This window comes from Triplophysa dalaica, chromosome 9 (genome assembly GCF_015846415.1).
Source record: "Triplophysa dalaica isolate WHDGS20190420 chromosome 9, ASM1584641v1, whole genome shotgun sequence".
NCBI classification, from domain to species: Eukaryota; Metazoa; Chordata; class Actinopteri; order Cypriniformes; family Nemacheilidae; genus Triplophysa; species Triplophysa dalaica.
Window position 1 is genome coordinate 22,292,663 of NC_079550.1, and position 13,177 is coordinate 22,305,839.

Below are 13,177 nucleotides of genomic sequence, written 5' to 3' on the forward strand. Positions count from 1 at the left end.
TTCACTGTATTTCAAAAATAAACTGTAAAAAGAAGAAATCTTGTTAAAAGAAAAAAAATCTGGCAGCTGGGGCACCAGAAATAAACTGTAATTTAACATGTTTTCCCTGTAAAATTCCAGTAACAGTAAAAACAGTAAAATTCCCCTTTTTTATTTTAAAACTAACAGCAAATTTCTACAATATAATTGTTTTTAACTGTGCATGTACAGTATGGCTATCATATCTAATCTTTGTGATACTGTGAACCACATTGTGATACTGTATTTCCCATAAGCATTGACTGTGATATTAACTGTCAGTACTAAATGTAAATGCGAGTCATGCACATTATAATAGTATAATATTATAATAATTATTAATAAATATTCATAATTGACCGTTCCATAAAATCTACTATAAGACTAGTACTTATTTCAGTGAGCTTCATTATTGTACATTGCATTATATATATATTTAAATTATTTTTATATTAATTATAATGCATGTTAAGCTGCTTCGCAACAATAACAATTGTGAGAAGCGCTATACAAATACATCTGAAATTGAAAAAGTTGAAAGTCGTCTGTTGTCATCTCCGCTCCATTGCGTACCATTTCTCTTGAACAAAGTTACACACATACAGTAAATATAGGAATGTAAGATAAAATAGGGAGGGGAAAATACAGAAATTTTAAATATATACAAATATAACTATAAACATTGCTTATATCCTTGGTACACAGAGGTTATTCAGTATGATGCTGTGTTACACAGAAAGTATAACATGTCTTCCAAAAAGGTCCGTATTTTGAAAAAAAATTATTCTTGTAACCATTGTTGAAAAGAAGGGCTTTCTGTATTTACTGTTGAAATAATCAAACAGATTAAGATTCAATTTAATTTTATAAAAAAGTTATACTTACTTAAATATTTTAAGTTCCTGAAAAACATATTATTATTGAGTAAAGTATAATGCTTATTTTTGATTAATTTGAAGTTTTGCCTAAAAGTAAAAAAAAATTGCTCCTTGTTCAATTTACTTAATTCAAACATGTTAATTCAACACAATTGATCAGAAAAAGGATTTCCAATTCCCAGCATGCTTTGCGTCACACTGCATTAGGAGAGTAAATAAAAAAATATGATTATTTTATATATTTTTAGTAAAGTTGAAGACTTGTTAGTGTTTAATGTTCACTTCTCTTATATTTAAAAGAGTTTGACATATTTTTCAGTTTTGTTGTAACCATTGTTTACATGAGTGATGCATCTAGTGTCTGCGAAGCTAAAAATTAGTTACCAGTTACTCAGTTACCAGTGAGCAGTAACTGTGCTAATGTCAGTTCTGAGATCATTCTCTTCTTGCTCATTCTGGATTGAATAAATCAAGATGTTAGATTTATGCAAATTTAGACTAAGGAATATGCAAAATAAAGAAACTTAAAGAATTTAAAATAAGTTCTGTCTAAAATAAATTAAATTAAATATTAAAGTCGCACTAACGAAGATTTGGTAAGAACTTTAACTTAACAGTAATCAAAAATGTGAACGTTCTGCTACTTAAACCAAGAATATACACAATTTTGCAAATTTAGTGCTATTTTGTTCTAAAACCCATAGAAAGTCTAAAGCTTTATCCTGAAGCAATCTTGGAATAGAGTTCCAATGTCCAAGTTATTTTTTGCATTCATCTGCAATATTGGGATTCATTTTGTGTGACATTTCTGGAGTTAAATATAATCTCATAATCTATTTACATTGCAGGAGTTTAAATCTGGTATTAATTGTTTGTGTTTGGGCTTTAGGGCAGATTAGCTGCCTTTCAATTTCTGTTATATTTTCACATGTCTTTACACCGACCAAGCACTTAGTTTCAGCAGAGTCTATAAAGAAGGTAGATTTGTCCAGTACCAAATCACAAAGCTGGTTTAAAGAAGAACAGATCTGGTAAGAGAATTCTGTGTCTTAACAAAATTCCTAGTTTGCATTCATGTCAAGTTGCTCTAATTTGAGTGTTTGGGATTACACATAACTATGCCTGAGACAACAAATCATATTTGTCTGCATTAACCACATTAAACTTGGCTTTGTTAATTGAATAAGAAAAACGTCAAGCCATAAATCAACAAAAGATTTTTCATTGACGTTGTGCTCTGTTCTGTTACAGTTGTGTGGTTTAAGAGATGTGACTTTAAATAAATCCTTTATCTGTTATCAATATCCCTCCGATTAAGTTCACATTAGTGAACATTTAATGTCCAAAATGGTTCAAATGTGTACCTTGAATTTACTCTAATTTGCTTTGAATAAAAGCTAAATGCATAACCTCAACAAAGTCCTGTGTTGAGCATATCAATATAAAAATCAATTATTATTATTTATTATTACATAATTATTATTTCTGCGATAACAACCGGCTGCCGGTATATTATCACTTACTTAATTGTTTAAGAGAAGTTAAAATTTGTTCTAACATTAAAAAAATGTATAGTAGCCTATAAATAAAATATGAACATAAATAAAAACACATGAAGAGTTTGGTTCCACAATGAGATAACTCCTTTAAAAAAATCAAGAATCATGTTTTTTATTATTTTATCATGTTTTCATTGTGTTTTATTGATTTTGTTAGCTGCATTTTTTGATATTATGGCTTAAATCAAAACAAACCTACTGCAGTTTAATTATAACGGTTGCTTTTCTCAAATAAAACCTGAAAAATGAAACCTCAATGAAGTGGGTGAGTAGTTAACAGGCTTGTTTGAGGAGTTTGTTTTCAAATGGCTCTCGCGGTACTTTGATGTTATCCGCCTGTCAGTTCTTGTTGCGCCGCATGAAGTCGAACAAGCCTACACATACTATTTTCATTTTGGGCGAGTGAACCACCCCTTTAAATATAATGTGTTTGCTGACAGGTAAACTCTCCTACCCCCACAAACGTTCTAGCAAAACAGTAAATGAAAGAAAACTAAATTAAAAAGTGCATGAAGTAGTGTATACTGTCACTAAAAATAAAATGTTATATTATAAAAAATTGTTTTATTATACGAATAAGTAAGAGACAATCGACAGCTAGCCATGCGTTAAAGGGTTTTATTGCACAACGTGGAGGCCAAAAACCACGTTGCCTCCACGAAGTGCATTAAAATCCTGTAACGCCCGGCTAGCTGTGGATTATTCCGCTTATGCCATCATTTGCCAAGTTAAAGCTTTTATTGATGTTAACAGTGTAATTTTAGATCAAACAGCTGAAGATTTCATGTTAATTTTAAATGTAATCAAACTGACTGGAGCTACCTGTGTGTTAAAGGCTTTTAATGCACACCTTCCAGCCAATCAGAATCGAGTATTCAAACAGACCATGGTATAATGTGTTATTATATGAATCTGTTTATGCTCAACTTGAATGTTAAAGTATTATTCGACCTTGTGACATTATTTTGACTTGGGTAAGTGATTATATGTAACACAATCCAACAGTAATTTGTAACTATTTTAATTTGTGGCTAATTATTAGGAATTCATATGATTTAATTTTTAAGTTTTAGTACGATATGCCTTCGCGCGCTTGACATTAGGTTAACACATAAGTATTGCGTTAATGTAATAATCGTACGATTTTGTACGATTTGCATTGTACCAATTCGCATGAATAGTCGTGTCAAAACTGGTGAACAGTTGATGTGTATTCCAAAGATCCCATTTCATGTTCGATCATGTGACAGAGTTGTTATGAAACCATGGAACAAACACAAAAGGATAATGTGTTAACCGCAATGTGACCCCACCCACAGCAGGAATGCAGTACAGCTAGTTTCCACACTATCAGATGCTTCTGCTCGCCTTCGCTGAATGCACAAAAACATGGATATGAAAATTGAACTTGTTAGCTTCGGACTGGCCAGTGCAGGCTGGTTTTGCACGATTCTCACAAGATTTCTGCCTATGTGGAATGTAAGTGGAATGGTCGAAAACACCACTACGACACTTCCTTTATACTGGGATGGAGTTTGGCTGAACTGGCAACATCACAGCACTGGAAGATTGCAGTGCACTTTTTATCAGTCTCTCCTGTCTCTAACCGAGCATTTCACCACCTGGAAAATCCTCCTCGTCATTTCCATAGGAGTTGGATTTGTTGCCATGGCAGTTTACCCTGTGGGATGGATAAGATATCCCAAGAATGTACATTTCAAAGTAGCTTCCGGGCCGGCGTTTGTAATAGGTGCACTGGTTTTACTGGTGGTGCTCTCCTGGGCTACACATTTAACAGAGAGTGATTTGGACATAAGCGTTTCACTGACACGGAAATGTGGAGCAGGGATCTTCACCGGCTGGGTGGGTACAGCACTGCTTTTGGTGGGTGGTGGAGTGCTGAGCGCTATTTGCTCTAAAGAAGTCCGGAAGCAAAGACAGGAAAGGAGACCAGCACAGACTATAGAGCCAGGGGTGCATGATCCACTCAACATCATAAACAGTATTGGATTTATACAAACTCCTCTTCCTCAATGACTTTTATAAAGCTATGTACATACTGCATATATTTGTAGATTTATTTAGGTGCTTTAGTGTAAATGTGAGAAAGCCTGTTGTTGATTCTTTTGAGAAATTGTCAATAATTATTGAAGTGTATATATTTAAAAGACAATCATTTGTAATGTTGAATGTGTTTTTTACAAAAAAATATAAAATAACCTGATTTCCTGATTTAGGGTTTAGCAATTTAAATATTGTCGATTTCTTAGCCAATATTTGGCCATTAGGGGCGTGTCTGCTTGATGTTTAAGTAAGGTGAGTCCATCATTTACATATTTTAATTTATTTTATTTTATTTTACACCACAAGGACTGAAATATGGTTCTGAGCTCAGCCTCTTTAAGGGATTCAAATGCAACTCTCTACAATGCTTGTTTGTAGAACAGAGGGGTTAAAGAATATAAAAGATCTTTAATCAAGTGCAAACTGAGTAAATATTGTGTATAAATGTGGTCTGTTAAAGTCTAAAATTGTACATTTACCTCATTTGATATTTGTAAATTGTATGGTATAGATTGGGCATTGTCCTGCCAATACATAGGTGGAGCACTAGGCTACTTATATTTCTAAATGTTGCCATTTCAAATGCCTAGAAATACTTTATCAGAGGGCCATAATGCGTGGAATTTTTGTTCTATTTGCACATTATTTATTGTATAATAATGACAAAAACACTGTATAAAATAAAGAAATTTACATTTTGTCAGTTTTAAAATATTTGTTTTGTTTGAATATCTCTGTGTGTGCTCTTTATATCTTAAATAAGCAAAATTTATTTTTCAACAGCTAAACCAATTATAAGATTCCCAGTTTGGATTGAATCTTTTTTACCTAAAATAAAAATACCTTTGTTGTTTCTATTACTTTCCTTGATTTTGGTTGTAGCTGAACTACTTTATTTAAAGGGATATTTCACCCACAATTTTAAAATTTGTCACCTTGGAGTTGTTCCCATAGTAGGAGAAATTACTTTATCAACTTTTTTGTTCTGTTGAACACAAAAGAAGACATTATGAAATATGATTTTTGGGTGAAGTATCCCTTTGATGTAACGTTGTACAGCTAAATTCATAGATTTAAACATAAGAACCTTCAGGTAGTACAGAATGGTCAACCTTTTGTAAACTACATTACAAATACTCCCTTTGGTTTTTAATGAGTGATTTAGTCTAACAATAATATTTAGTACTTTTGAACAGTTCTCATGTTTTTAAAACAATGTATTAAAACAATAGTTGTATTACATTTGATTTAAAATATCAGTACTGATCTACCCATAAATTACTCATTATCATCAAAAGCATAATTTGTGTATGTTTTCGTTTTCATTGTTGTTATGAAAAGCTTTGCCTGCAGCTATTGCCCGGCTATATTCACTGTTCATTTCCTCCCTTTAGCCTGATGTACAAAGGAAACTTGAAACACAAGCCACAGATAATTCCTGAGCTCTTCAGCCTCTGTGAAAAGGTGTTGTGAGGCGGTAATGTGTGATCGCTGCATCTGTCATCGCCGATGAGTAATGAACAGACAAAAGACTTTTGTCACATGTTTTGTCCACATGTTTCAGTCTAAGAACTGGGTTAGAGGTTTTAAACACCAATCTTATAAACATAGTTTCCCGTAGTCAGGGGTGGACTGGCCATCTGGCGTTCCGGGAGTTTTCCCTGTGGGCCGGAACGGATGCTTGGGTTGCTCAGACGGACATATTATAAATGTGAATGCATGCAACCCGAATGCAGATTTTTCTTCCCAGACCAGCCGTGCCCGTAGTGCAGGGGTTAAGTTATGATTAGGGGTAAGGAGTGGGTTAGAAATTAATAGTATGTCCAATCCCTGGGATCGAACCCATGACCCTGGAATTGTTTGCGCCACGCTCTTACCACTGAGGCAGAGGAAAATAGTATTTTGAAAACAGGGGTGTAGATTGCCTGTTGTTCATGTTCCTGGATGTGTTAGTACTGTCACCATCACCAGATCCACAAGAGGGCACTCTTCCCATCACCCGGACTGCCACCGTTACACACTACACTTCCCATAATCCACTGCTGGACTCATTAAGTTGATCATTCTCACCTGTGTCTAGTTTAGCTTGTTACTTCTGTCTACATAAACCTGGTTTGTTCTTTCATTCATGGGAAGTCATGTTAAGTATCACAACCTTTTCAGCATTTCTCTATTGGATTAGTTGTGGTTTGATTTTTGGATGTGCTTGTTTGGTGAACCTCTGCTGCCTGCCCCGACCATCGCCTGTGACCTTGTTTATGTTTGTTTGCTGGCCGCCCTGACCACCTGCCTGTTTATCTCAATAAAGCTGCATTAAGTAGCGATGGTGAAATGAAATTTGTGAAGCATTGAGTCTTTCCCCTCAAGTATATCGTACAATGTTTCATTACTCAAAGCTTTTCAAAATGGTGCACACTAGTGCCATCTTGTGATCAAAGGGAGGAAAGGCCGACTTTGTGTCCATTTATGTGTTTAATGTTTCATGTAATAGGTCACTCACTTCACATCAATAAAAATAACCCGTTTTTAATGTGTTAGTGTTAAAGTAGCACTTAGGCCTAGACCATATATACAGTATGAACAATTGAGTCTATGACTGAATTTTAAATTCCAGTGAAATTAAAAATGAATATATTGATATGATATTTTTATCATGAAATAATACAGCGTTGATAGTAAATGGCTTATCAATGTGGGTCATTTTCTTTTTCAAATGAATGTGATGCCCCCCATTGATGGGAGTCGATGGGGGGCGAGATTTGTTTGGTTATAAGCATTCATCCAAATATATTTCTCTGTGTTGATCAGAACAAAGACATTTATACAGATTTGGAACAACTCGAAGGTGAGTAAATGATTTCTGAATTTTCATTTTTAGGTGAAGTATCCCTTTAATTATCACATAGCAAACAAGAAAAGTGGTAAAAGTAATCCAGCCCTGAGAGACATCTTAGCCAAACACTAATAACTCAAGAGAGTATAGTGCAGTACTGTTACAACTTAGCAACCAGTCACATCATAAAACACACAACTAACATATTGTGTTTTATTGGTTGTCATCACAACCACGCACACATTCAGTCACACTAAGCTACGGATAGGAGGCCAATGTTTGGGTGATAGGATTTCTCTCCCACACAGACAACCGCATGCATAATTCACAGTCTAGTGTGCACACTAGAGAATCTAATGTCTCTCTTGGCCTGCATTAAAAATATCACTGCATTAAGGTAATGATTGTTAAGATAATATTTCTCAAACAATTTAAACCAAATGAGTATGTTGTTGTGTTCTACACAATTTGGCCAAAAAATGTTCAAATCTGAATGAGGTGATAGGGAAGTCAAAAGTATTATCTATATTCATTTAGCTCACTCACCTTAGGTATTATGTATAAGGTAAAATGGAGATCATATAGCACCTTTCTTTTTTGCTTATGTGTAGAAAGAGATGCATGACATTTCTTTGTGAAAAATGGCAATGCATTCTGAGACATGTTGTGTTTATGTACTGCATATCAGGGCATTTGTGGTAATTTTCCCCATTGTATGGCATTGTTGTACTATCATTTGACGTTTATCCTTTAAAAAGTTATTATTTGTTAGAATCAAACACAGTAGACTATTCCCTTTTCTCATGCCTTTGCATCCTTAACCTTTATTTCATGCTAATTTGGCAGGTTACACGTTCATTGGAAACCATGAAAAAGGTAACACAACATTTCTTGAGTTTTAATTGCAGGCAATTACAAAATGAGTGCTTGGTGTCCCTTGATGGTTTTGATCTTTTTTTAAACATGTACAAATGTATACGAATATTTGAAAAAGTTTGGTTTCAAAATGTTATTATTTTATCATGTTTTTATTCTGTGAGTTTGTTGTGTTTTTTTAGTTATTAGTTTTTAAATCAAAACAAACCAACTGGCGTTTGATTGCTATTAATTTGCATGCACAATAAAAAACATGATTTTTTGTCTCATTTTGCAGACCAAACTCTTCATTTCCTCGACATGTTATCCACATTAATTTGTGTGTCAACACGTGTATTGAACACAAGTAAACCAGCATATATTTGTATTCTTGATGTTGCTTTTAAATTTTCAACCTTCCAAATTTCACTGTTTTTAGCTTTCCTGTAGCTCAGTGGTAAGAGAACAACGCAAGGTTGTGGGTTCGATCCCAGGGGACTGCAAATACCTATGTAAAATGTATAGGATAAAGCAATGTAAATCGCTTTGGATAAAAGCGTCTGCCAAATGCATAAATGTAAGTCTCGACTGCCGTCCAGTTAAAAACTGGATGTGTTACGCATTACATGTTCGAATAGAAGACGTGACCTGTGGATCTCAACTTGAATGGACAGCTAAAGGTCAAAATCTGCTTCATCTATATCTGTTAAATGTTTAAATGAAACATTATTTCCTGCGGGGATTTTTCCGTCCTAGATTTGCTGCTATTCGTTAACTGACCTGATAAATGTTTTAAGCTTTTGGGGAGGCGCATCAGTTACCACTGGATCTTCATCTCTGTCCGATGACAAGTTAATAGCCTTTGTTTTCTCACAGAAAGGACCGAGATGTTCACTTGGCCATGTGTCGCATGCGTACGATGATTTTATCTGTGGAAGAGTATTTCGCTTGTATGCACAAGTCGAGCAGAGTTGGAAAAAAAACGAAACTCAATTCTCCGTTGGTGATTAATAAAACATCATCCAATGTCCCGAAAGGCCATCCGCATGAACCCTTTCGGCTGTATAAGTGGTGAAAGGCGACATAATCTCCCCGGGACAAGATTTGGACTGAGATTGAAAGGCACTCCGGGAGAGGTCCAGTCTGGTATAAGGAGGACTCGGATGAGCGGCAGGTGCGTCTGGAAGTCTCTTCAGCGGCATGGAGAAAGGACACCGTTTAGCGCAGGCGATCTCGGACATGCAGAGGGAGATCAGACAGCTGGAGGGTGAAAACAAAGCGCTTCGCGGGCAGCTCGATCGGCCAGCATCGGACTCACTCAAGTCGGTATCTTCCAGCCAAGACGGAGCGCAAGAAATGTCGATCCACGGCCACCTGCGGCGGAATTTGTCTGCACCGGTACTTGAAGGACAGTTCAAAGGTACAATAATACTATCGCATTACTGCATAACTTTATTAAGAATGTGACGGGGTTTCATGCATATTGGGATGAAAAACAGTTGGTTTACACTGAGAAATCAAACTTGCTCCTACATGGGTAAACAAGTAACTTGAACATAGCATTTTTAGTTGAATGAGTTAAATGATTGTTTTGCATATACTGAACAATTTTTTGCCTAAACATGTCTCTAACAAATAGGATTTTGTTGACTAGTTTCTAAAGTTCTTGGACAAAATGCTTCAGAAAGTTTGCCCAACTTATAAAACAGAGTATTCTGAACAAGCAATATCGCAAGAGTTTGAAAGTTCCCAAGATAAATTGCAGCATGTTCAATTCGGTGTTTCTTATTAGTTTTTCTTTTAAAGATTAGTGTTTTAATATTGCTGGCTTCATTTATGCTTTAATATCGTTGTTACTGTTTGTTATCTGCAGGTTTAGAGTTATTTTAGTGAATGATGGTTTGTGATTGTTACCATGGTTGAGATTTGTGTGTTCAATGTTGAGGTTTAAGGGCATGACACAATTTCAAAGCCTGTATATAAACACTCAACACAAACTGTTTAAACAGTTATTAGATTAAGCTTTGGATATGTTTGAGGCAGAACACTTCTACAATCGTGGTAAAAGACAAGTAACTTTTTATATTTAACAGTATTTAAGGACTTATTCATTTGGTTAATTTAACATTTTTTAATCCACACATCAGAAATTTATTAATTGCAACAGTAATTGATGTGACAATAAAATCTTGTAAAAACAAGACAATCAGCATTACATAAACAAACAAATTTAAGTTGGCTAAACAAAGTTTCATTACTTTAAAGAATTAAATAATATACATTGAGTTAATACAAAAGTCTTCCTGCATCAGGTTGCTAATTTTTTTACGTTGGCTCATTTTTTCTACAGTGTACTTTATAGGCATCTAGTCTCAATAAAGATCTCAAATTGATAAGTGGGACTTATTGTTTTTGTTGTTTTACTACAATAAAAAAATAGATTCAAATGTATCTTTAACTACGTTGTCACATGAATAAAGTTAGTTTAACATTTACAAACCAAACACTGCAAAAAAAACATTTTGAGTCAACTTAAAATAATAAGACAATATATCACAAGTACGTTTCTGAGTTAACTCAACATACAATAAAGTCCACCCAACTTTAAAAAATAAGTTAAATCATAAATTGTCACAACATCGTCAAGTTAACCTGATGAATAACTGTACAAAATATTTTGTTGGTTGCACATTAATAGAGAATATAGATGGATTATTTTAAAATGTCTGCCTCAAACAGTCCAATTTTTTATCAAATAACTGTGTAACAGTTTGTGTTGAATCCTGTTGTGTAATGCACTTACACTTCAACATTGAACAAAGAAACCATGTTAACAATAAAAACCATCAGTTGTTGAAAAACTCTAACTTCAAAAGGTAACAATGATATTAAAGCCTATATTAAGCCAGCAAGAACTGAAACACTGATCTTCAAAAGAAATCAGATAAGACACAGAATTGAACATGCTGCAAGGCATCTTAGGGATCTTTAAACTCTCACAATATTCCTTGTTCAAAAAACTCTCTTTTGTGAGTTGTGCAAATTTACTGATGGATTTGGGCCAATAACTAAAATAATCTTCCTTCTGTCAGCAAAATAATATTTGTTAGAAACATTTCTAAGGCTAGATTTGTTCAGTATATGCAAAAGCATAATTTTACTCCTTTAACCAAAAATGCTGTGTTAAAGTTACATGTTTATCTTTGTTAAAACATTTTGCAAGTTGGATTTTTTTTACAGTGAACTAAATAAAACAGTTTTTGCTTCTTTTTTGGATTTCATTGCATGATGAATCTCTGTTTTAAACTGATTCGTTATAACCTATGAGTGGAACCCCAAAGAACCTATTTTTAGGAGGTTGTATAACTGGGTCAAGAAGGGACGAACCCAACCCTCTGGATTGTGAATTAATCTATGCTGTCTTCTTTTAGCCCTTTGTAGGGGCAAATAAAAACAATTTACTGGGTTAATTTAACCCAACGGTTGGGTTCATCACTTTTTGACCCAATGCTGGTTTGAAAATAACCCAGCATTGATATTACTTGGTTTTGTGGTGATGTTTACACGACATTAACACGGTACAATTCGCTATTATTTTGATGTACATTTTACTATACTATTGTATTATACTATTCTATATTTTACACATTTCAGCTATATAGTGTGAGAACTCAGGATATATTGTAGATTTTGGCAAATTCCAGGCAAATTGTGAATACATTTGGGATGCTTGAATACAACAAAGTATTGCATTAGTGTCATTTTATTTTAAAAGAAACACGTGAAACCATGCTGTTTACACGGCCTTTATGTATTTATGAAAATAATAAATATATTCTTGTTTTCTTCCCACAGAAAACATTGTAATGACCGTGCGGCGATACTCCATCTCTTCCAATATCATGAACGCCCCTCGAAAGAATGAGATTTTACACATACCAAGGCGATATGAGGAGACTATAAATAACAATAAATGGGCCCGACTTCATGACGGTTTACATGGTCGTCCTTCTAGTGCTTACGCTAAACCGGACATTGACAAATTAACCAACAGACACTCCTTTCAGGAATATGGCAACAAAAACAGGCGAGTTGAGCTTCAGCCTTTATCTCACTTCAAAATGTTGTAGCAGCTAAAATATCATGTGCTAAATATAACATTTACCATTTCAGAGGCAAAGTCAAGACGGTGACTTTTTTGTTGCCTGTGGATGACATTTACACAAATCGACCTGCGATGGCTGAGCATCTGCCGGACCGGCCCGCCTGTGAACTCGGCGAGATAGCCGAGACAGACTCGTGAGGTCTCAATGTCGGGAAGAATAGAAATAAACAACCCTGCGAAAGGATGTTTACTTGGACGAGAAGGGAGGTTCAGTAATGTGGTTGACCGCAGTCCCATTCTTTTACACCGCGTTTTAGGTCAGTCCGACCACACATTCATAATACACCTGACCTCGCTACTCTGACTCCATTTACAGATTTGTTTTCTCGACTTCATCCGGCTGAAGAAACTCAATTCATCACACGAACTCGTCCGATGAGCTGTCAGTCCCGCTACGGGGTTCAGATCGGGTGTCTGTACACGTGGGTCTGTCTTGTGTCAAGTACCGGTGGAGATACGGGCTTTCTGAGCCCTACTATTGAGTGACTGGACTGTTTGGTGTCAGTGACAGACACAGCGCTCTGAATGGCTAACATTACTTATTTACATCTGTTTGTTTTTATCTCTTACGGTTGACCCAAAAAGTCTCAAAACCACGGTAGCACTTTTATTCTGTTAATTCGATCGTAACATTAGTTCACTTATACACTTGAAAAAGCTTCAATGTGCACAGGGTTCTTCATTGTGATGGAAGGCCTAATAAAAGTGAAATGCAAGAAAGTGTCGTTTCGTTTGAACAAACTGGACAGACAATTCCTGGATGTAAGGATTTTTTGAAAATTAAAGAAGTGTCGCTACAAAACAG